The 22,678-nt window shown below is 39.1% G+C and overlaps 1 protein-coding gene across 1 annotated transcript in view; it reads right to left on the bottom strand.

Annotated features, from left to right (window-relative positions):
- Positions 1 to 22,678, bottom strand: part of PREX2 (phosphatidylinositol-3,4,5-trisphosphate dependent Rac exchange factor 2) — a 187,157-nt gene that overhangs the window by 136,327 nt on the left and 28,152 nt on the right. The window lies entirely within an intron of this gene.

The following is a 22,678-nucleotide window of genomic DNA, read 5'->3' as shown; positions in this document are numbered from 1 at the left end:
ATGAAATGCAACTTTTACCATAGTAACAACAAGTAAGATTTTACATGTATTAATAATCAAACCTATTGCAAAGTAAATTGGCTTAAACAACAGTCAGCTGCACCTGGTTTTGCTTAATGAAAATGTTCATTCTTGCCTCCCCAAGAACCTCACCCGTGGGGAACAAATGAGAAGTTAGTAACACTACTAATGAAATACCAAAAGAGTAAGTTTTCTATATTTCACATTCCAGAACTGGAAACAACAAGAAGGGATGTACAGTAAGACATTCCAAAAGAAATAAATCAGTTCAGGTACAAAGCATATAATTAATTTTTATGAATTCATCCCATTACAAAGACTTGGGTACTTTCTGAAAACATCTGCACACTGTAGAATAAAATTTTACATTGATAATTCTTCACACGGACACGCATATTCTTTAGTCATTAAAAGCTGGCACCACAAGTGCACAAATGTCATGTCTTTCATAACCATTTAGCTCCAAGTCACTGTGCATTGTACACTGTACACAAACTCATCTAAATTCTGGCATGGTGCAAATTCCATAAAGGGCCAATAAATAACCCCTGTGTGGAAGGATAGCAGTCACAGCATGCCTTTTTTTCTCTCTGCTGGGACTTAAACATTTTCATTCCCAAGCAGTGATCCTTTCTCTGCTGAAGAGGACTACATAACTGGCATTACACATTTTTATTACTGAAGAGACAAATGTAGTTATCCAGGACATAAAGAGAATTAAGTTTGGCATATTGTCAGCATATTGTATGTTGCTCTCTACAGTGGATTTTCTACTTCTTTAAACCCCTCTTTTCCCTGACAATTTGTGCTTTCTTTCTAATGTTTTATTGATGGTAGAAAATGCCATTAATTCATTTGCAGCAGTTAACTGTTGGTGGACGACAGCCCTTTATATCCTTCCTTGCTACGAATATCCACAGGGGTTATGGCAAATTTGCTCTGTGCATCGCCTGTACAGTGTACAGCCAATCCCACATAGAGCGAAAGCCTGTTTAACTGTATGACTCTAAATTAATTTTTGAAAGTTTTCATTAAACCAGCCAACAGTATTAAATATACTTTAGAATTGAGAGGAAAAAAAAATAAATCACAAGAACTACCTCTGAAACTCATGTCTATTTTTACTATCTGTAACTTCTCTCTGTTCACATTATTTCCCCACAGACCAAACATACTGCTCATCTGCACTCATGTTATCCCAGAAGATCTTCATTTCCTGTAACTGTGAAGGAAGGTGAACATTCAGTTGGCTGAAAGCAAAACTGAGAACCATCTGGGAGCTGGGGCATTAGTTATTCTCGAGTGACTCAAGACGCTAGCCAAGAGTCATGAGGTCAAGAAGAGTATACATCAGCTGCAATAAACAGAGTTGTCCAAGCAGCACTGTCCCAGACCCCACATCTGCAGAGGTTATCAGAAACTGAATCCAGGAAAATCCAAACTCTCACAGAACCCAGAAACAAGTCACTAATTAAGGTAGGGAGGCCTAGGATGACTTCAGCCCCTTCCAGCAACTTGGTGCAAAAGCCTATATGTTATGTTGCTGTACTCATACTGTGGGGGTAGTGTAGTCACAATGCCAGGTTTTTTTTCTAAAGATTTGCCACCTGTTGTCCCTATCAATGCAGATTTGCTTCCTGAAAAATCCTTAACACTATGCCCCACATTTGAATCTTACAGGGCACTCCCAAGAAAGCACTACAAAGCCACACATCTCTCAATAACTGTAATAATCTCACATTTTCTAGAAGAGTGGTGTAAGAATTCAGGGGAGTGCAGGCAGGGGTGGAGATGTCCACCTCCATCCACCTGCCACCAAGAACCATCCTTGGCAGACTTCACCTGCTGCGGAGTGAGTAATGCAAAGCAATGATGAAACCCAGGTTTCCATGATGCAAATGCCCTTACTAACTCCCTCCCTGGAACACAGAGATACCACTGACTCCACACACACACCACCTCTGCTCTGGGACTTTGCTAGGGAGAACAGACAACTGTCACCAGGCAGGAGGATGGAGAAGTAATTGCTTTTGTTATAGTGTAAAATAACCTTAATCCAGCACTGTGACTACAGAAAGAAAAATGTCTCTGAACTTGTATGAACACACAGTAGGTCTGAGAGAGAGGCAACTATTCAAAAGTCTCCAAAATTATTTGAACAGCACCTGAGGACAACCAAGAACAGTTCTTCAAAATTTAGTAAACAAAGAAAAAGCAGGTCATTTATAGACACAACTTTAAGGAGGACCACGTCATAGAAATAACAGACCTTAAAAGGAACATATATTAGGAAGCCCAGAAAATACTCAGGAGTTGACAGCTGCTGAGCTAGCAGAAAAAAAATTATAAAAGCTTTTGAAAATAAACTCCATAAACTATTACTAACCAATGAAAAAACACACCTGTAAAAAAAAATGAAAGAAAAGTAAAATGGACATCTCAGCCACTTTACAATTCACTAAAGAACTGGACACACACAAAAAGTCAGAAACTCCTCTGAAAGACAGCACTGAGTGGCATCTAAAAATTCTACTGTAACTTGAAGGCTGCTGCTCAAAGTCCAGACTTATTACTGAGCACATTACATGAAGGAGCAAAGCGTTACAAATTGCAAGGACACAGCTAAACAGCCCCTGCTCCTGGACTGAGCAAACAACTGTAGCAATCAATTGGCATACATGATTCCCATACTTATCAAAAAAAAAAAAAAAAAAAAAAACCAAAAAAAAACCCAAAACCCAAACCACCGAAGCGAAAAATCAGCTCAAACTTAAGGCAATTTCATATATCATGCACACATGTCAGCAAATCATGACTCATCTTTGTTTCCTGGACTATACTGCATGTCTTGCTGACATTACTTCAAGATTCATCTACATTAGCATAGATGCTTCTTACCACAACATCAAGCACAAAGAATAATCTCTGTGCACTCCAGGATTCCAGACCTTTGTCACCTGGACAGTGAACCTCAACTTTCTGAAAGCTTTTTAAGCGGATTCCACAGTTTCCCTTAATTTACCTTCAATTCTTAGTTTTCTCAAGTAACAACAAAGCCATATGGTTTAAACATAACATAATTTTCCAAATTTTCATCATATGCTACCAGCATTCTAGCTACATTGCTGTGGTACAGGGATTCACCCTTGCAGCACCGCAAATGGAGATCCGCTGCCTCTGGCACTCTCTGCCAGCCAGACTCTTGCTGATTTCCTGAATTCAGAGTGAAGAGATCTCCATGAAACATTTCAGAGGAGCAAGTTGGCTAGGTACCATAAACAGAGGTCTAAATTTAAAAGATCAGATGAAGTGAAAAGATAAAAGAGAGGATGTTTGTTATTTACATTTAAAAAAATAAATAATCCCATTTTGTTTGCCAATTTTTAGAGCTGTCTATGGAAAACTTAGTCATTCTAGGAATATCCTTGAGTCACTCAGATTGCTACAACCCCTGCCTCCACAAAGTTTGAAATTCAAATTACAAACCTAAACTTCCTCAAGCGTCTCTCTGGAAACTTCGTTAACATAAAATGGCATCTAATGAGCAGTATATAGCTGCTTTGGAGAAGAAATGCTGAGAAAAATCTAAACATGAAGAGGCACATCTTTAGCAGTTTGATGATCTTTAGAAGTCTGACGAACTTGCAGACCAAAACGTGGGGTACCAACTGAGTCTTTTGGGAGCAGCTGAGGGGAGCAGCTACATGTAAAATATGTAAGGTAACAGTTTAGGGCTAAGGTTTCCCAATTCCTCTCGGGTCCTACCGGGGACATAAAAACTCTTATTTCTGGCTATGACTCTGTGGACATAAAAACTCTATTTTTGGCTATGACTCGGGGTCTTTGTACCACACTGTTAAGGAGGAAGGTAATTCACCTTCACCTTTCAGAAATGTGGCAAAGAATTACACAGAATGTTTGGAGAAGATTCCATACTAATAGTATCAATGAAGATAACTACATCCTTTTTTCATGACTGTGTATTTATTACCTGCAAAATATTTTTACATACTTTCTGTACTAGTCCCCATTCTCAATCTTTTACCCTTTTCCTCACACTGCTGTGACACACCGGGACTGAAAATTCAAACATAAAGACTGAAAATCCAAATTCAAAGAATTATAAAGGAATCTGCTCATTATGCCAAATAAGTCCTAATGTGTTCGCCTGTCTGTTGATCTGCTGCCATTTTGTGAGGCAGCGTGTTTCACAGAGAACGTACACTGAGTTCCTGTTATGGGTATTTTACTTCTGGTCTTATCAAAATAAGAGTAGCATTGTTGGGTTGTTTGGTGGCGTTTATTTTCTCCATAGTTGCTCTGTGTGTTGTTGGGGGGGGAACCAAAAAAACCACACCACCACTACAGATAGCACAAGAAGCTGCCAAGAGCACAAATGACTTCTCTGACATCTGGAATGGAATCAGGGAAGACAAAGAAGTCTGCCTGCAGAAGATTCCCAGGGCACGAAGAGTTTTTGCCTTCTCGACAGATAAGAAATTAAGTCCTGAAATTATGTCAGAGCACCTGGGTCACAAAATATATTTAACTATTTTTCTGAAAGCAATCATCCTACTTTTATGAGCCTAGAAAGAAATATTCTTTATTGTTTGAAAAAAAGAATTAAAAGTTACTTATTTTTCCTCTCAGACTTCTTGTAACATTTTTCTATCCTTAAATCTATACTGTCATAAACAAAAATAAGGTGGACTGCAAAAAGATATATTTTAATAAGGTCATTTCCTGTATATTTTCACTTTAGGAAAACTAGTTCAACCGAAGCACCCAATCTATCATACTGAAGCCTGCTGAATAAAGCTAGCAAGGTGTTTTGTACATTAAAACTGAATAAAATTTTATTTTGCACACTGTCAAAAGACAAAATCCAAAACGAAACCCACAACAAGGAAAATGTTCATATATTACAATTTTTATAAGTGTCTATGATAATACGCTTATCTTCATGAATTTAGAAACACAAAGCTGAAATACTTGTGGTGTTTGTGTTTTCTCTTTACATTCTTAGTGTATCTATAGGCATCTGGATGGTGGAAAATATTTTGCTCCTTTTCACAATATTCCAATCCTAGAGAGAACACAGAGACCTACCTTTACCTGGGAAGAAAACTGCTCAAGATTATAGGTGACTAGCCAAATGTATTTTCTTAACATGGCTAATTCAGCTCACAGACACTGAGGTAGTATTTTGCACAGCAGTCTGAGGTTTGGCGCACTATAATTAATGCATGTCAGATTCCAGGTCCCAGAAGAACACCGTGACGGTTTTGCTGAAGCACTTTTGCTTGATTTTGACACAAAAAAACAATTTCAATAGAGCAGACTCTAGCAGCAATAGCAGCTGTGGTAAGCACTATGTGCTTACCCTCCTCTTCCCATTAACCTGTGCCAGAAGCAGTGGCAGTAGCTGCTCAGTCTGGCTTCTGCTACTGAACAAAAGACTCCTCTTCTCTCTCCAGTAATTCACCAGCTGAGACACCACCTGTTTCTCCCATCTTGCCTGCAGGACTGGATGAATCACAAGCAGCAGAGAGAGCATCAGCCAAGGTCAGCCATATTCTTTCTCCCTACTGTACCTAGAGCCACTTTCAAAGCTGGCTTCAGATTCTGCTGCCTATAAGGACAGGGGAATAGATGGACCACATCTGCAATACTTTCCATTCTAGTGCTAATTTCCTTTCACAACTGATCAAACTATTCCCTTCTCCATTCACCAGACCCAAAGGGGCATCAGTCTGCCCGCAAGAGCATCCCTGGCTTCTTTCCTTAAAGTAAACATGAACTCAGAAGGAAACACACACACACACACAAAAATGATTGCATTGAAGAAACATGGATCTTCATAACCTTCTCATACATGATGAACATGCTGTCACATTTGGGGATAATCTTAATCCTTTCTCCACCATGTGTATTTATTTTTTTTCTGCTAAAGTTTTTCTCTATCATATCAGAAAACTTATTCCAAGAAAAAAGCAAGAAAACCTTTCCTCACCCTGTCCTGTATCTCAATCACCTTTTCTGCACCTCCCTAGTCACTGACAATATTTTTCAACTTTTTAATGCAAATCTTGTTCATCCTTTCATGCCCACTGAGACTCCTAACTCAAGTTTCTTTCTTTGATGAGGAAATGCCCCCTAAACTCATCTACCCCACCTCTAAAATCACCTGAGCTATGACTGTGCTTTCACTTTTGATCCCTTCCTTCCTTTCGGCTCCACAGCAGAAGCAAGCAAGAGATTTATAGTCCAGTTCCCCTCAGCCAGGCGGGAAGTCAGATGTCTCCACCCTCTTCCTTGTACCGAAGCCATTCTCAAAAAGATTTAGTACAACCTTTTCCTGGCCCAAATCAGAAGATATCTGTTCCTGTTTCTTCCTAGATATCAAGAATCCTGTCACCCATACCTAGTATCTTCATTTTGGGGAAACTGGTTTTCTGAGGACTAGCTATGCTCTTGCTGGTCAATGAAAGTTTGGCTGATGAGTAATGATGGAGTTACTCACACGTGCACAGTTAAGATCATGCCTAAGTGAATTACCAAATCAGAGGCTGGCTGGCTCACACATGCTGCTGCAATCTGAAGCCACATGCAGAAAGCTGCTAGAAGATCAACTGAATTGTTTCTTGACTAAAATATAGCTTTAACTAGAGCTTTAGAGAAAGGCCATACACCAGCATAAAGGATGAACACCTATCTGCAAGCTGAGCAGAAGGCAGAGTCTGTCTAATATTTTTGTCAAATATTTTATGCAACATGGGTTGCTGCTAACCAGGCCTTTACCCCCTTAAAATGCAAACAGATTAGATTCTGCTGTCAACATCACCAACAAAGAGGTTTTGGAAGGGTAAGGGAAAAGAGGGATTTTCCTGTCCCATGTGAATTTCTGAAAAGGCTGCTGGGATTGCACAGATAAACCAACCAAACAAGAGGTGTCCCTATCAATTAATAAAATGTTTCCAGCATGCTTGTGAAGAAGTACAAGATTAATCTTTATTGTATTTTGAAGATTTTCTGATGAAGAAAAAGATATTCTGGATTTTAAAGTGTTCATATGTATGTGGAATTCCCTCTGGTAATACATCATATGGTCCTGTTGGTTCATGTTACAAAGTGAGTAATATACTGCTAATCATACAACTGATCTTGTATCACTCAAGTGGGAATGGAAAAGAAATGACGTCTACAAACAAAGTTTACCTCTCATAAAAGTCAGCAGTTTCCTGAATTTACAGAACACTAGGTTCTTATTGGGAAATCTCAGTGAATTCAGCTGTGTCCACTACCAGCAAATCAAAACAAGAAACTAGGAAACCTCACAGCAACTGTACATCTGGAAGTAACAGTATGTTCCCATTAAATTGCAATCCTAATTAGAAAAGAATTCACACATTTGAAACCTTTATACTTCATACTATAGTTTCTGCTTCTTTTATGCAGACACATCGGCTTATTCTAATCGATTTAAAAAAACAAAAAAACAAAACTTGAATTTTCATTTAGTTTTTACTCTGAAAATTATGATTTTTTTTTAAAGTAGCAGAACACCAATTTAGAAGAATTCAACATTTCCAAAACATTTTTGAGGCAATTTTTTAATTCTACACATAAAATTTTATTTCTTTTAGCAACTCATGAATTTCAGAAAGTGTAAAATGGTCAAGAGGAGAAATACATTTGCCACAAATGACCCCTTTGAAAGAATCTTTTAGATTTTCTGATTCAAGAAATAAATTAGAAATCTTAAAAATATCACAAGAAATTAATTCTCTGCTAATCTCCCTTCTTTATCTTTCCAAAGTTCGTTAACAGGTTTGAAAACAAGTTTGAGTCTTTTCTGACTCAAAAATACACACCAGACTTAAGGGAGCCATAATCTTTATCACCAATTAAGAGAAAGAAACCTGAAATAACACATCGCATCTCCACTTTCAGAATTAAAATTTAAAGCTTAATTCCTATTGCATCTGAATAAGGGCGGAAAGCTGACTCAGCACCAATGAAAATGAATTATTAAGTCCTTAATGATTAAGGCAGCTAATTAAAAAAATCAACTGTTTTTCCTATAAACTGAGAAAACTTGAAACTACTGACAGGAGATCATAATGGAAGCATACCAAACCCTTTTTATATGCTCAGTTTTCAAGACTTTTTTTTTTTTCTAATATTGGATTGCACAGTCCTTAATTGTGAGTTTACTTAATGTTTAATATGGTTAGATGCTAATTAGGAATTAGAGTGTTTGAGAGTTCTACAATTTTTATTGCCAGAGTTGTATAAATAAAGTGTAGTTCTCAAACACTATTCAGAGCCAATTGTGCCTACCATTTGTATTTGCACACTTATGCCAAGAAAAACACGAAGCGGGGAAGAGTATGAAACAGCAGTTTTCTATCCCAATTTCAATTCTTCACAAAGCCTACAGGGAAGCTGTAGTGAGTATAGTACTTCCAAGAAGTGCCCTCCTCATCACAGAAAAAAAGCAGAAACATCCCATTTAAGTTCTTTTCCAATCAGTAGAAACCAGAATGCTTCCCTACATAAGGAAACCTCTCTTATGTCTGGGATACATATCTCTAATTCCTAACACTTTTCATTTAGATAGGTCCTGGGATGATCAAATGGTGCAAAGTTAACAGCCTCATATGCAACAATGCCTCATTTCATGCAACAATCGTGTGCCACATTTCTGAGTCTTAACAAGACAGATGTCTTATTTTGGAAAAACTCCCGGACAATGGTATATACTTTCGCTTCTCCCACAAATATACCAAAATTAGATTTACGTTATCAAAAGACATCCAGGTCTATACTGTGATGATGTTGCTATTTAAATGCATTGTAAAACAACTTTTATCTTCAAGGCAAAATCAGGTTTTAAGAAAACCATACTACTTTACATTACTTATTTCACAGAGAATTAAGATCCTCTTGGCTTGTGAACTCATTTCAGCCACTAGTGTAGCAACACAGACAGTACTGGAGAATATTAAACAAACTGTTAAGCCATGAAAACATAGCAAATAATCCCAGACCAAAAGCAAGGCTTTATTATTGTCAACAGAAGCTAAGGTAAACAAAAAAAGCATGATGGAGATTGAGCTCCCAAGAAATACCACAAAAATTGAAGTGAATCCACGATTTTACAGTTATCCCAGGCACACTTAACTGTGCGCAGTAATGACAACATATGCATATAACGATGTCACTGTTTAAGAATACCAGTACTTGCATTTCCAGATTCATCTGAAATAACTTCACTAGAGCAGTTTTCGTATGTTCAAGTATCTTGGCTGCACTCATGTACTTTCATGTTCTGCACATCATGGGGAAAAAAACCCCTTACAACTTCATGTACAATAAACCACAGTTTATTCAAACTCCAAGAGACTTCTAACTAACCTGCAACCTTCCCACTGGCCTTGGATGTGTAGCATTAACTATATATCAATTCAATTACAACTTTGAAGAAATGATGTACCAGAACAGCCAAACCAGCCAGAATGGTCATTAAAGTGGGCTTTAATGATAGCCCCCATAACAAAGTGGCTAAAGCACCTCCGTAAATTTGATCCTTAATTTGAAATCCAAGATTATTTACCCCACAATTTAGATCAGGAGAACCATTCTGACAGCAGATTGTCTTAACAGCAATTCTCCTTCTAAGCTGACATGTAAAGCAATTATTTTTTTATGCAAATGTTCAAGGGCATATTTGAATTCAAGTACACACACCAAGCAGAAGTCCTGTATGCCTGCCCTGGTAAAATTACATGGGTTTGTGGTTTGAAATTTCTTCTTTTCTTCCCCGCTTGTATTGGGTTTCTGTGGCAAGATTTTGGTAGCGGGGGAGGGAGTTACAGGGTTGGCTTCTGTGAGAAGCTGCTGGAAGCTTCCCCTGTGTCCGACAGAGCCAATGCCAGCCAGCTCCAAGATGGACCCCCCGCCAGCCAAGGCCGAGCCCATCAGTGGCAGTGGCAGCACCTCTGGGAGAACGTGTTTAAGAAGGGGAAACCTGCAGCAGGGGAGAGGGGATTGGAATGTGAGAGGAACCCCTCTGCAGAGAGTGAAGGGAGGTCAGTTCAGAAGGAGGGGAGGAGGCGCGCCGCCGGAGGGGAGCGGGGGAGCGGAGGCCCACCTGCAGCCCGGGGAGAGAGGAGCCCACGCCGGAGCAGGTGGATGCTCCCGAAGATGGCCGTGACTCCACGGGAAAGCCTGCGCTGGAGCAGTCTGTGGCTGAAGGACTGAAGCCCACGGAAAGGACCCGTGCCGGAGCAGTTCGTTAAGGACTGCAGCCCGTGGGAGGGACTCACACTGGAGAAGTTCATGGAGGGCTGTCTCCCGTGGAAGGGACCCCACGGTGGAGCAGGGGATGAGTGAGGCAGAGACAAGGTGTGGGGAGCTGACCCCAACCCCCATTCCCCGTCCCCCGGCGCCGCCAGGGGGAGGAGGGAGAGAAAATCAGGAGTGGGGTTGAGCCGGGAAGAAGGGAGAGGTGGGGGGAAGGTGTTTTCAGATTTGATTTTACTTATTATCCTACTCTGATTTGATTGGTAACAAATTAATTGATTTGGGGTTTTTTCCCCCCAAGTTGAGCCTATCTTTTGCCCATGACCGTAAGTGGTGAGTGATCCCTCCCTGTCCTTGTCTCAACCCACGAGCCTTTCTTTATATTTTCTCCTCCCCATCCCACCAAAGGGAGGAGTGGGCGAGCGGCCTCATGGTGCTTTGTTGCCACCTGGGCTTAAACCACAACACCGCCTTTTGTAAGACTGAAGTTCTCAAAATTTCACTGGAGAACTAGTTTTCACAAGAAAATTCAAACACAGAGAGCAGGATCACTTTGTGAATAGGTCAGAAAGCAGTTTCAGCTATAATATATTTCTCTATCCAGCAATACATTTAGTGACAGACTATTTTTGAAGATGGCATTACTGATAGTGGTGGGTATTTAAGAAAACGAAGAAATACACATGCCTATTTATATGTAAAAGAACAGAGAGAATTATACCTATTCTTGCTGTACCGTCATGTAGTACAAAATGTCATCATCAGACAAATATAGTCCTATTGCACTTGTATAAAACAACTTTAATATTTGTTTAAACTCAAATGTCCTGCTACTAGTTTTCACACTTTAAAATTTTAAATGAACTGTAACACTGTGATACCATTGCCCTCCACCATCCCAAACCAGGAAAAAGCAAGTCTACAAAACGCAAGCTGCATTCACTGCTACCAACTGCAGCTTATATAGCACCTGCACCTTGTACCATATTTGTCAGATGTTGAAAATGAAACCAAATTAAAGGATTTCTCAACAGTAATGGGATCTTCTTGTCAACTAGTCAGTAACTCTTCCCAGGGCAGCACACAACGCAATTCACTCATATCTGGTAAGCAAGGCTGACCAAAGCAATTCTTTCCAGCAAGGCTGACCAAAGCTGTGGTAATTACTTAATGCATGAAGATCTGAAAAACAAACAAAAAAGTGTTTCAAAAGAGAAACACACGACTTTATTACAAGAAGCTGATAAACTCAATATTTTGCCTAAATTTTAATTTCTTTTTCTTGGGAAGTGATCAAGAGTGGATAGGTTGAACAAACTAAACAACTAGACTACTCTGAGAAATGCAAACCAGCTGCAGCAGTAAACTGAGGTTTACAATTCCTGCATACTGGCACAGACCCAGCTCTCAGATTTGCAGGGCCAGACCCCCAGTGCTTCTGATTCAGGATCCCACAGGAATCAGTGACATTCAATGAAAGAACAGGACCCCATTCAACTGGATCGTAATGCAGTGTTAAAGGACTAAACTACAACCAGGATTGATCATCCACTGAAGATACTCTGATGACAAGAAATGGGCTTAAAATTCACCTTGAAAAACTAGAAGTATTTTAATTAAAATACTTTTTTTTTTTTAAGTATTTAATAAAGACTGCAGCAGCATATGGATACTTACATGATGATTTCTGATGCTTAGCTTCCATTTCCGAACAAATATTTTCAAGTGTTGGGAAAAAAAAAAAATTCTTGTTATCAATCATGGAAAAAAGTATGATTATAGCTATGCAAGTCTTGCAACCTGGCTTGAAAAACTGATTTTTTACTTTGAACCAGAACTTAAAGAATAAAGTCAGTACATGAAGAAGCTACTGACTTCTGAAGATTAGATGCCAATGTTAGTTGTCTTAACTCCATTCCAACAAGAATACAACCATACCAAAATTAAAATTCTTTTATTTTACGCACAGCTTCATACAAACAAAAGATTGTTACATGCCCGTATTGCCTGCCATGAGTTGGTCTTGTGAATTTTCATCTGCCTATATGGTTTTGAGCCAATTTCCATGGAAATGCCATCGTTAATAATTTTTTTTTTTGGCTTATATTTGATTCATGAGATGCTTCAACTGCGCAAATGCGAAGAATAGTTCAACTTTTATTTCTTTAATGGCTTGATAACTACCATAAAGACTATATGATAAAAAAATCTTAGCACTGACTTTTTTTTCTTGATGCTACCATCTAAACATCTGCTGAACATTAATTATATCACAGGATATTTACAAGCTAATCTCAGTTTACATCTGTCAAAGAGGTTTTATTTCTTGAAAGATACAATGATCACCAAGGACACGATTTTAGAAAAATAAATGGAGCATATTCACATCCAGAATAGAGCTGCAGGAATAAAGCCATTCCATTTGAATTTATCCACATTAGCTGGATTGCCTTACTGTCAAATAAATTAGTATTTTCAGGAAATACGGACCTGGATTCTATGTGCATGCTGGGGAGAAATAACCACACACACACACTCACAGGCTTTCCTCTCCTCTCTGGTCCTTTCTTTTCTCCTTTCCCTACTCAAGCACAGCCTCTTTTTTGTAAGTCTTATGTAGGTCTATGGCCTGACTTTGGCTTTGATGAGTTCCCAGCATAACTGCACAATTTCACTGAACCGTCTGTGAAGCATGTGTTCTTCAGGAACACAAAGACTGCATGGCTGTTCTTGCTACTTTCATTAATTTTTGTAAGGGAACAGAAGACAAAACTGATTACAGTACAATTTTCATTGCCTTCTTAATGAAATTTTATCTTTGAATGCTGGGACCTTAAGACGAGAGAGCTTATTACCTCTTCCTGAAATAAGAGTCTCATTCTTTTAGGTTATAGTCAAAAGCTTTAAATCATCCTCCAGTTGAAGCAGAGAGGACTGGGGATTTTTTTAGATATTAAGTCTGTAAAAACTAGTACAAGAAAAACTGCCATTCCCAATCAGTCCACAAGGACAGTTTTTAAGACCACTACTTAAATTAAAAAAAGGAGAATATTCAGCTGTCACAGCATCACGCAAATCACCATCCTCACCAAACTACCTGCGCTGTAACTGCAGACAAGTACAAGCAGAGCATGTTGGTGGCAACTGCCATCTGTTAATACTCAACTGGAGTTTGACAGCACTGAATACTGCTCGTACCAGGATATACTGCTGCTTACCAAGACACCCACACTGGTTACACAAACTGAAGTCTCACCGAGTCTTGCCACATAAGGTTACACAAGGATATGGAACATTTTTATTATGATTATTTTTATTTCATTCATGAATTTGCTGTGAGGAACATACTTCCAGTTCCTATTCTCCAAAGTGAAAAATAATTGTCTAAACCATTCAAAACCCCAGATACCAAACTTCTAAGAACAACACAAGGGAACAATGGTGTTAGCGGGACCAGGAAATCAAGAAACCATAAGTAAACATCAAGTATTGTTTTCCAGCATCTTCAGGAGTTTTGGATCCTGCAGCCCTTCCTCTGGGTGAGGAAATGACACCTCTGCAAGTTTTCCTTATATCCACAGTAGACCACTATAGTTTGCCATACCTGGGCAAACCAAAGGCATTGAACTTGCAGATGGCAAGGCATGCATAGGTCCAATTGCTGGGCAATAAAAGCCACTGTGACCACAGATTCATTTCTTGACTGCAAGGTGCTGCTCCTCCACTACAAAGCCTGATTGCCCCTTCTAAGAAACAAGCATGCCTGTCTCAGAGATGACTGATCCATCTGAGCCATGGGACTGCATGAAAGTACTGGTAGAGGTAGCTTGAAAATGCAGGCAAAATAGCTTCAGGAGCAATACCATGGCTTTAGGAGGAGAGCTGACACCAAGATGAAGTCCGATAGTCTTCAGGTCTATATGTGATCCTGGTAGAAACCTCTTCATCTTCCTTCCTCCTGTAGACCCTGCCCACAGGAAGGACCAGCAGCAGGGAGTCAAGTGAGGCAGTAAGGCCAGGGCAAGATGTTCTTCACTAACATCATTCCAGATGTGCAGTATTCACAATTATACCAAAAATGAAGGGGAAAAAGAAGCAAACCTTGTGGGAAGACAGGTTTGCTTTAAATGAAGAAGCACAAGCCCAGAAGAAGAATTAATACTTTACACACACAAATGAAGTGGACACTATGCTAACAGGATGAAATCCTGTCAGAAGGAAGCAAAAAGAAAAGCAGATTGCTTCGTCTTTCAGGCTTAATCTTACTTTCCCCAAACTGCCTGTTAAAAAGTTACTAATTGCTAGACTTTGATTTTTTCCAGTGGAATGTGAAAGAAACTGGGATAAGTACAGAGGAAAGTTGCCAAATCCACAGTTAGAAACTTTCCACAGGCTTTTTTTTTTTTTTTTTTTTTTTGAAGAGACAGAGTTTCATTTCAAAATATTTTTCTAGTCTCTTCTACTGTGAAGACTGCAGTGCAATGATTTACAGCACGGATCCTATCTCTATAGATAAACAAAACCATCATTCCCAAGAGATTTGACCTTCACCTTTCATCCTAAAATAGTATGGCCAATTACATTGCAGCAGCAGCCCACATCCTTAAAATATGTTTGACTGAATTATGGGAGTACTAGTCTTGACTTCTCAAGTTTGTTACAGACTGCAACTAACTAGAAGAATAAAATACACAACTAAAACAAACAATTATGTTTGTCAGAAAATAAATTCCAGCAACTAAATGGTGATGCAGGAGTATGTACTGTTGAATTTGTTGTTCTTGTTAAAAAGAAGAGCTCAAAAAAATGCACTGACTTATCATTGTTACATCAACTTCAGCAATAAACTATAAGCTTCCAGGAAGTTTATCATCCTGTTTGCTGACTATAATTTGGGTTGTTGTGTTTTGATAGCAAGTTCCTGTTCCTTCAACTCACGTCCTCTAAACCGGGCAAGCATTGGAGTCTCACTGCCTGTACTCCACTTACCCAGGCCATATACCTTCTCATCCCAAAGATGCTGAGAAGAGCGTTGTAGGGCAGAAACAGCTTCACATCTTCCCTCAAATCCGAGGGAAAGAGCAGAACTGTGGCTCATTTGGCTAGAGTAGGGTAAGAAAAACACACCTATGTGAAAAGCATCCTAAATATACTGGACATTTACTAATCAAACACAGTGCAAATATTTAGGTAACAGGATGTTAAACTGAGATGTCATTTAGAGAGAAAATCACTGCAGGTCCAACAAACAAAAAGATTTAAAGTTTACAATTAGGCCTCTACTTGTTGGATGTTATGTTACATTTTAATCCTATTTTTAACATTTTTACGGAATTTCCTTTCCATTAATACACTACATTACCAGAACTACCAGCAAAAAATGTGCAGAAGGAAAACACAAATTCACAATATAGTCTCAGCCCTAATATTGCCACTATCATTTCTGCCACAACTCTTTGATGACCAACATGGGATGTTGCTCACTGCATAACTGATACTTTCCTATCACTTAAATGGTTTCTGCAAATTCTGTTCTAAGTCTGGGATAATAGGACTAACTCTACCGCACAAGAGCTAAGGAAAAATTTTACTCCTTATCAGTGATTCTGTAAGCCCTCTCTCTATGATGGCAAACTCAAAAGCATCAACTTTTGAAATACAATAGCCATCACAGAAAACTGAGCTCCCTTTATAATGAGATAAATCATCTGAACACCATGAGTTCAAACATTAGCATGAGAGAAAAAATAATTTGGTTTTAGGGAACATTTTCTTCTCCCCTTTGTAGTCTTTGCCATTATCTACAAAGCACAACAAGCACACATCACATTTTACTCTCTGTGTAAAGACACTCAGCATCCTTGATTAAGATGACTGAAGAGAAATAAAATATCAAGGAAGTCTGATAACATGGCAAATACTGTACACTTTCCTTCTGAACCCTGCATGGACTGGCATCCTGGTCATATATAACAGAGAAATGCAAAATCCATTGTAACAGAAAAGCCTTTTAGAGACATCTCCATTTAGTGTTAAGGACAATGTGACAAGGCTTTAGTGCACAGAGCTGCCATACATGAGGGTGGAAATTTCCGGATCTTAGAGCTGCAAGGAGCTCATAGACACAGGATCCCTTCTGGAAGCACCAGAAGGCTTGTCTGATTTTCTGAAGGGATGGGTGACATCCAGATATTGTTTTTTAACTATCCTTTTAGACAGCAAGGACACTTCTTTTTTATTATCATCCAAAGAAATGGACCAAAGGAAAAGAGCACAATTTCCTGCCTATTTTGAAAAAAACAGAGTATACCTAAGGAACAAAGGAGGGTGGAGGCCCCAACACTACCAAGTCCTTCTGGACCAGAGTAAGTGCTCAGAAATAGGCAACACTCATAGCACGTTGACTTAGAGCAACCAAATAACACTCAAATAAATAAGCCTAACACACAAATTAAAAAAAAAAAAAAAAAAAAAGAAGTCTCCATGTGCAGAAAAGGTGGGCCAAACTGAAGCCAAACCCTCAGTGAAGATAGAGCTGCTCTTGGCTGACCTAACCCCAAGCAGCTCAGTACATCAGCACACTTTGCAAGACAAATGCACAGAGGATTTAATGGCCAATGACGTTTTCCTGGTCATGTGATATTTTCTAGCACTGGACTGTGCATTTTCAGACAGAAAGGGCCTTTGGCCATGGGCCCTTTTTTTCAGGGGCTAAGGCAGGAAAAGGACCATATTAGCAGCTAGATTGGACCAAGAAGTCAACCAAAAGTACATAGCCTGTCTGTCACACAGCTGGTATGTAAACAGGTAACAATGGCTACCATGGCTTTACACAAATATCTACCTGTGTGACTAATTATGTTCAAGAAAGCAGGACTAAGTCATTCTGCAAATACCCCACAATAGTCTGGATTTTATTTTCTCTTCCAAAACCACACATCGATCTGAAAAGATTTCCTAACATGCTCCCATTCAGCAAATGGGCAAGAATATAATAATTTCACAGCCAGCTTCTCCCACAATACCCATTTTTGTCAAATTTATTCTGCACATGAAAAATTCCAGCAGCAAAGTTCTGGAGTACAGCACACTGTCAAACCAGAATTCAGGTTTCTGAATGCACCTTGCTGTCAGTCTGGCATCCATCCCAATAGCTACTCAACATTCTTTGAGCAGCATGCAAAGGTCTGGAAATTTCCCAAACTAACGAACAAGCAAAACTGTCAATAGACATGAGCCTTCCGCTCCTACATAATCAGATTCTTACATGGTCCTCCCAGACTACCATATCAGGGAATCCTCTGAGAAAACACAACAAAACAAAACAAATCTTTCTTCTTCCCAAAGTGTTCAGCATTTATTGGAACTGAATCCACTCACCACACGGGAGAAAAAAAAGGACCTTCTTGCTTATTGTATTTGCCCTGGTTTGTTCATGTCTTAGACAGTGGAGGAACTGAGGCAAAGTTCTACTCTTACTTCCGAAAGAGTGCTTTTTCCAGTTGTTGTCTCCATGAAGTCCATTATCTAGATCAAACTCTTAAAGTTGACGTCTTGTGTCCCGAAGCCTCCTTCTTAGCAACTAACCGAACCACTGGTTTTCCACTGTATGACACAATATAGCATAGGATGGGCACATGGAGGCTTCTCAAAGTCCAAAACCTCCTCTGTATCACATGTCAAAGTCAGTGCATAGTGCTGTTTTTGAGAGAGGTCCTCCTGGTAATTCGTAGATAACCAGGTTGCTGAGCTTTGGGTTATTTAAAACTTTTTTAGTTTAGGTAGTAGAATTTGTACAATTCGGATAAAGTAACAGAGTCTGAATGAGCTTGGCCCACAGTACTGGATCAGTGGGTGCAATTCTTATGTGACACCTCCCATGATCACCAGAAAAAAACTACAAGCAGTTCCTTCAGGCTATTTGGTTTCACAATTTCCAGTGCTGTGAAAAACTGCGCAAAGGTCTGATGTGTCTAGTTCCTGAGATTCCTGGACACTAGAGACAAGCCAAGTGGACACAACCCTCTCAGCTCCTATGTTTAGACTATGTATGTGCTTTGCAATCCTCATGAATGCCAATGGATTAATTTTCGACCACAGGAAAACATCCCCAGCTTTACTGTTGGCCTCTGGTTGGATTGAGAGCAAAACTGCAAAAACTTTGATAGGAAGGAAGACCTACTCTCATCTGCTTTTGCCTTACTTCCATGAACCAAGTCGTGCTCTCAGAAGAGTACTACGTTTAGTCACTGATTTCGGTGAAAAAATGACTTTGAAAAGATTAACATTTTGTCATCAGTTTGCAATGTTTATCCTATCCTGAGCTAACAAATTTTGTTTATCGACCACTTTATGAATAACTTGAATCAGATTTTGCTAAAAGGTGACTTTTCACTGTGGATCAAAGAATGCATACAAGGCTATCACTCTAAAGTGCTTTTCTAGCAGTCTTCACAGAAGCTCATACAAAGTCAAATGTATCAATTGTTATCAGATCCACTACCATGGTAAATAAAAATCAACACATTCTAAGTACAAAATAACAATGGGTTTTCTAGCAATTTAAAAATTACCTGGGACATGTCAGAAAGACAAATATCTGGGTAACAATGACTAAGGCTTCAGAAGCCCACAGCAGAGTTCCTGCCTAGTCAGTTATTTAAATCCAAGAAATAATAATCATTAAGGACTTTCTTTAGAATCCTTTACCTCTGTAAAACATACAAAAACTTCCTCATCAATCAGTTTGAATGAGGTCTCCAAAGTAAATAGTACAGAGGGAGCAGAGCAAAGGCTGATAGATGGGATGTTCGGATCTTAGTATAACAGCCTCTGTTACATAGCCTGAAATATCAAATTTGTTTCAAAGTGGAGTAACTTCTCACTGGCTAAAGCCATCCTACATGGAGGTTAGACCATCAGATTATACAGATTTACAAATGCAGTGTCTCACATGAGGAGGTCCTACATGTGAAACCAGTCAGGATACAATTAAAATTACACATAATTGAGAGGATATTCTGTTCTGGGTTCTTGGTTTTGGGTTTTGCAGTACTGTTGCCATTGCAGATAGCAGATTTGTTCTCTTGTTTGGCCTTCCTAATGAATGGCATATTCTACCTGTATGGTCTAGTCCTCCTCCTGTAGTTCTCATGCTATGAGATGAGCCTCAGGGGAAAATAACTGAATTCAGCCACATATTTTCAATAAATATGTCATGTTACCCATTTAAAGTATGCTATCTGTATGATGTTAAACTAGGCTATTCTAAGCAAAAAATAAAGTAAAAAGTCAGTGCTGGATTTTGTCAGGACGTTGTCACTTGCAGCACTCCATCACACATGGCCAGAATGGAAATGCTTTTTTAGAATTTGCTTTAGATGGCTACAGTAATTTTATAACATGTTTTAAAGTCCTCTTACATGATTCCAAGTATCTGGCTGGGTTTATACTGGGTTAGAACATCAGGATCAAGCTATTTTGCTAATTGGGTATACTGTCATTCATTTTGAGAGAGGATAGACACTCTTACTGAAGTATACTTTTCTATACATGAACTTTCAGTCAAAGCCTATGCAAGGCAAAATCCAGCATCAACATTTTACTCTATCTTTTTGCTTAGCCACAGGACTGTATGCTAAACATATCAGATTCGAGTCTCAAAAGCTCATAAAAGTGCCAGTTAATTAGATATTAAGGATGCAAAAAGAACTGCTTTTGCACAGAATTTATGTAGTATTTTGGAAAAAGAGTAATCCTTGATAGAGTGTATTAATTTAACTTGCAATGACTGGCATGTTCCTGCCTTTTTTTCCCCTACCACAACACAGTCAGATTGTAGGAACTTTCAAGGTCCAACATTTTCTTCTAAGATCTATGAAAACAAAGCCCCAAAGATCATTTCACTCCACCTCACTCACACACAAAAAAAAAAAAAAACCTGGAGAAAGCAGACAGAACAACAAGGATGTGCTGATGCAAGCAGGAACTCAATCCTTTTCTTCACATTAGAGGAACACCCCCCTCAAAGAGGCATTAGGTCAGAGATGTCAAAGCTAAGAGGCTGGTAGCTAACTCTGGGCTGAAACAATGTCAAGGACAGTCTCTCCTGACTGCGCCATACTGGAGCACATCCAGCGCTAATGATGCGACATCAGAGAATTTGTATTTCTATCTCCTTTCACGCATTAGTCAATCATGTTGGCAGTTTGCAAAAATGTAGAGTTCTAGATTAAGTCTTATAAAATATCCAGTTTATGTCTTAAAAGGAAAATACCAAGTCCTGTAAAAAAAAGAATCCTTAAGTCATTTAAGACTTACAAGCCATGCTTTCAGAAGCATGCCCACAGCCCCAGAAGATTGAACCTGAGGCTGTGCTTTTCCTGGGATCTGCTACACCAGCCAGCCCAGCACTGCTGTCCAGGCAGTGCAAATGGGGCATGGCTGTCTCCGGGAACTCTTCTAAAGTGTCCACAAGACAGAAGAGAGGCCTGTGGCTTCTATACTGAATGGGCCCCAGTAAGCGTTCAAGTCAGTGATACATACATACATCTCTCTCTCTCTCTCACCACACTGTACTAACTCAGTGTTTACTGCAGGCTTTTCTCTCCTCCCTCTCCTTTTGTTTTTTTGGTTGGTTGGTTGTTTTTTTTCTTTGGTCAGTCGGTTGGTTGGTGGTATTTTTTAAGATTATTGGCAACACAAGTGCGAAAAATACCAGCTTCTCAATATTTGGAGAACAATAACTATGGCTCTGTACTCAGCAGAGTCATCCAGGGGTATGGAAGCACTTCACAAACAACACACTGAGCTTCTACAACATACTTGCATCATAAAATAACTTTTTCTGCACATCGTAGCTGCAGAAGCTGAAAGTGAAAAAGGGATGCTACCACACATTTGCAACAAAGCACAACTTCTACATATATAATCAAATGGCACTCTTTGCAAAGAAAAGTGCGTTCTGAAAAGATGCAATTAAAAGGCTTAATTTCCATGGACAATCAAAACTGAGAGGAGTAAAGCCATGTAATTCATTAAATCCACTTATGTTCACATGGGATATTTATTAAGGCCCATACTCCCATAACAGATCTACGTAACTGTAAACGTACCCCAGCAGCAAGCCTTCAGTGCCTAGTAACTCCAACTAGTGCAGAACACAGACACAACTCTGCAGGAAAATCAACTGGAAACATCACACCTATTCACCTTCTCCACAGAATTTTAATATGGCTTCAAGGAAACACATAGACAGGGCCTTGATGATGTAACAGATTGTCAAACTTCAGCATAATGGTTATGATGGACATTTCTGCTCCCTAGGCTCCATGCAGCTCTCTGCAAGTAATGGTCTAATTAATTCATATAAAAAGAAGAAACTTAGAGCATAGTCAGTGGTTATACAAGAAACATTTCCTGATGTCCTTACAGGAAATAAGGCACGTCACTGTCTCGTTCACCTTCCGCTTCAAGTGCGGAACACATTCCTTTGATTTTGTCTTCCCTTAACAAAAACGCAGCAACAAGAGTATTTAAACAAAACGCTCAAACTGCACATGCTTCCCCCTCCCCCCCGCAGAAAAGATGAAAAAGCAAAGACCATATGACAAATGTTAGTCACATCACTTGGCATATAAATGGAAGATACTCATCATAATGTCCACAATACAAGAATTTACATGGGGCTAAAGGCTTGAGAGCACTTTTACTATCCTAGATGGATATTTTTTAGCAAGTAGTTTTACAACTGATACACACATTGAATTTCCATTGGTGTCCAAGTTTATCAGAAGCATACAGCTTTGAAACCTTCTTTGAAAACTTGTTTTTAAGTATGCACACATTAAGTGCTGGAAGACGTCCACCTTGGAAAACCCTTAATTTTTGCATCAGAATTAAGTTATTTGTATCCGTTTTCTGTGTCTGTGGTTTTTTACAAAATTTGCAGCAAGTCTGAAATGCAAAACTTGCCAGTCCACTTCTTACCAACTGCTAACTTTTTCCTTTAAACTGTGTAAAAGACACAAAAATGAAATATCCCAGATTTCAAATAGATGTTTTTGTGAGGTTTTAAAGTGAAGTTTTTTGCTTAGAAATGAGAAGATTTTTAAGCGAGGTTTTAACCTACAGCAATTCTTATGTCATTAGCTTGGAGAGATCATTTTCTTCCGCCCCACCCCTCCCTTTTTTTTTTTTTAATAATTGCTAAGAAGTGACAGTAAAAAGCCAGAGTTAAAAAAAAGGTCACAGAGTCATGAACCTTAACCACACTACCAATTAACTGCTTCTATGGAACTGTGGGAGCACTGGGCAGAATGGTGGGCCCTTCATGAATTTACAGATCATA

Source organism: Accipiter gentilis, chromosome 2 (assembly GCF_929443795.1).
Source record: "Accipiter gentilis chromosome 2, bAccGen1.1, whole genome shotgun sequence".
Classification (NCBI taxonomy): Eukaryota; Metazoa; Chordata; class Aves; order Accipitriformes; family Accipitridae; genus Astur; species Astur gentilis.
This window is presented reverse-complemented; position numbering and strand designations above follow the sequence as displayed.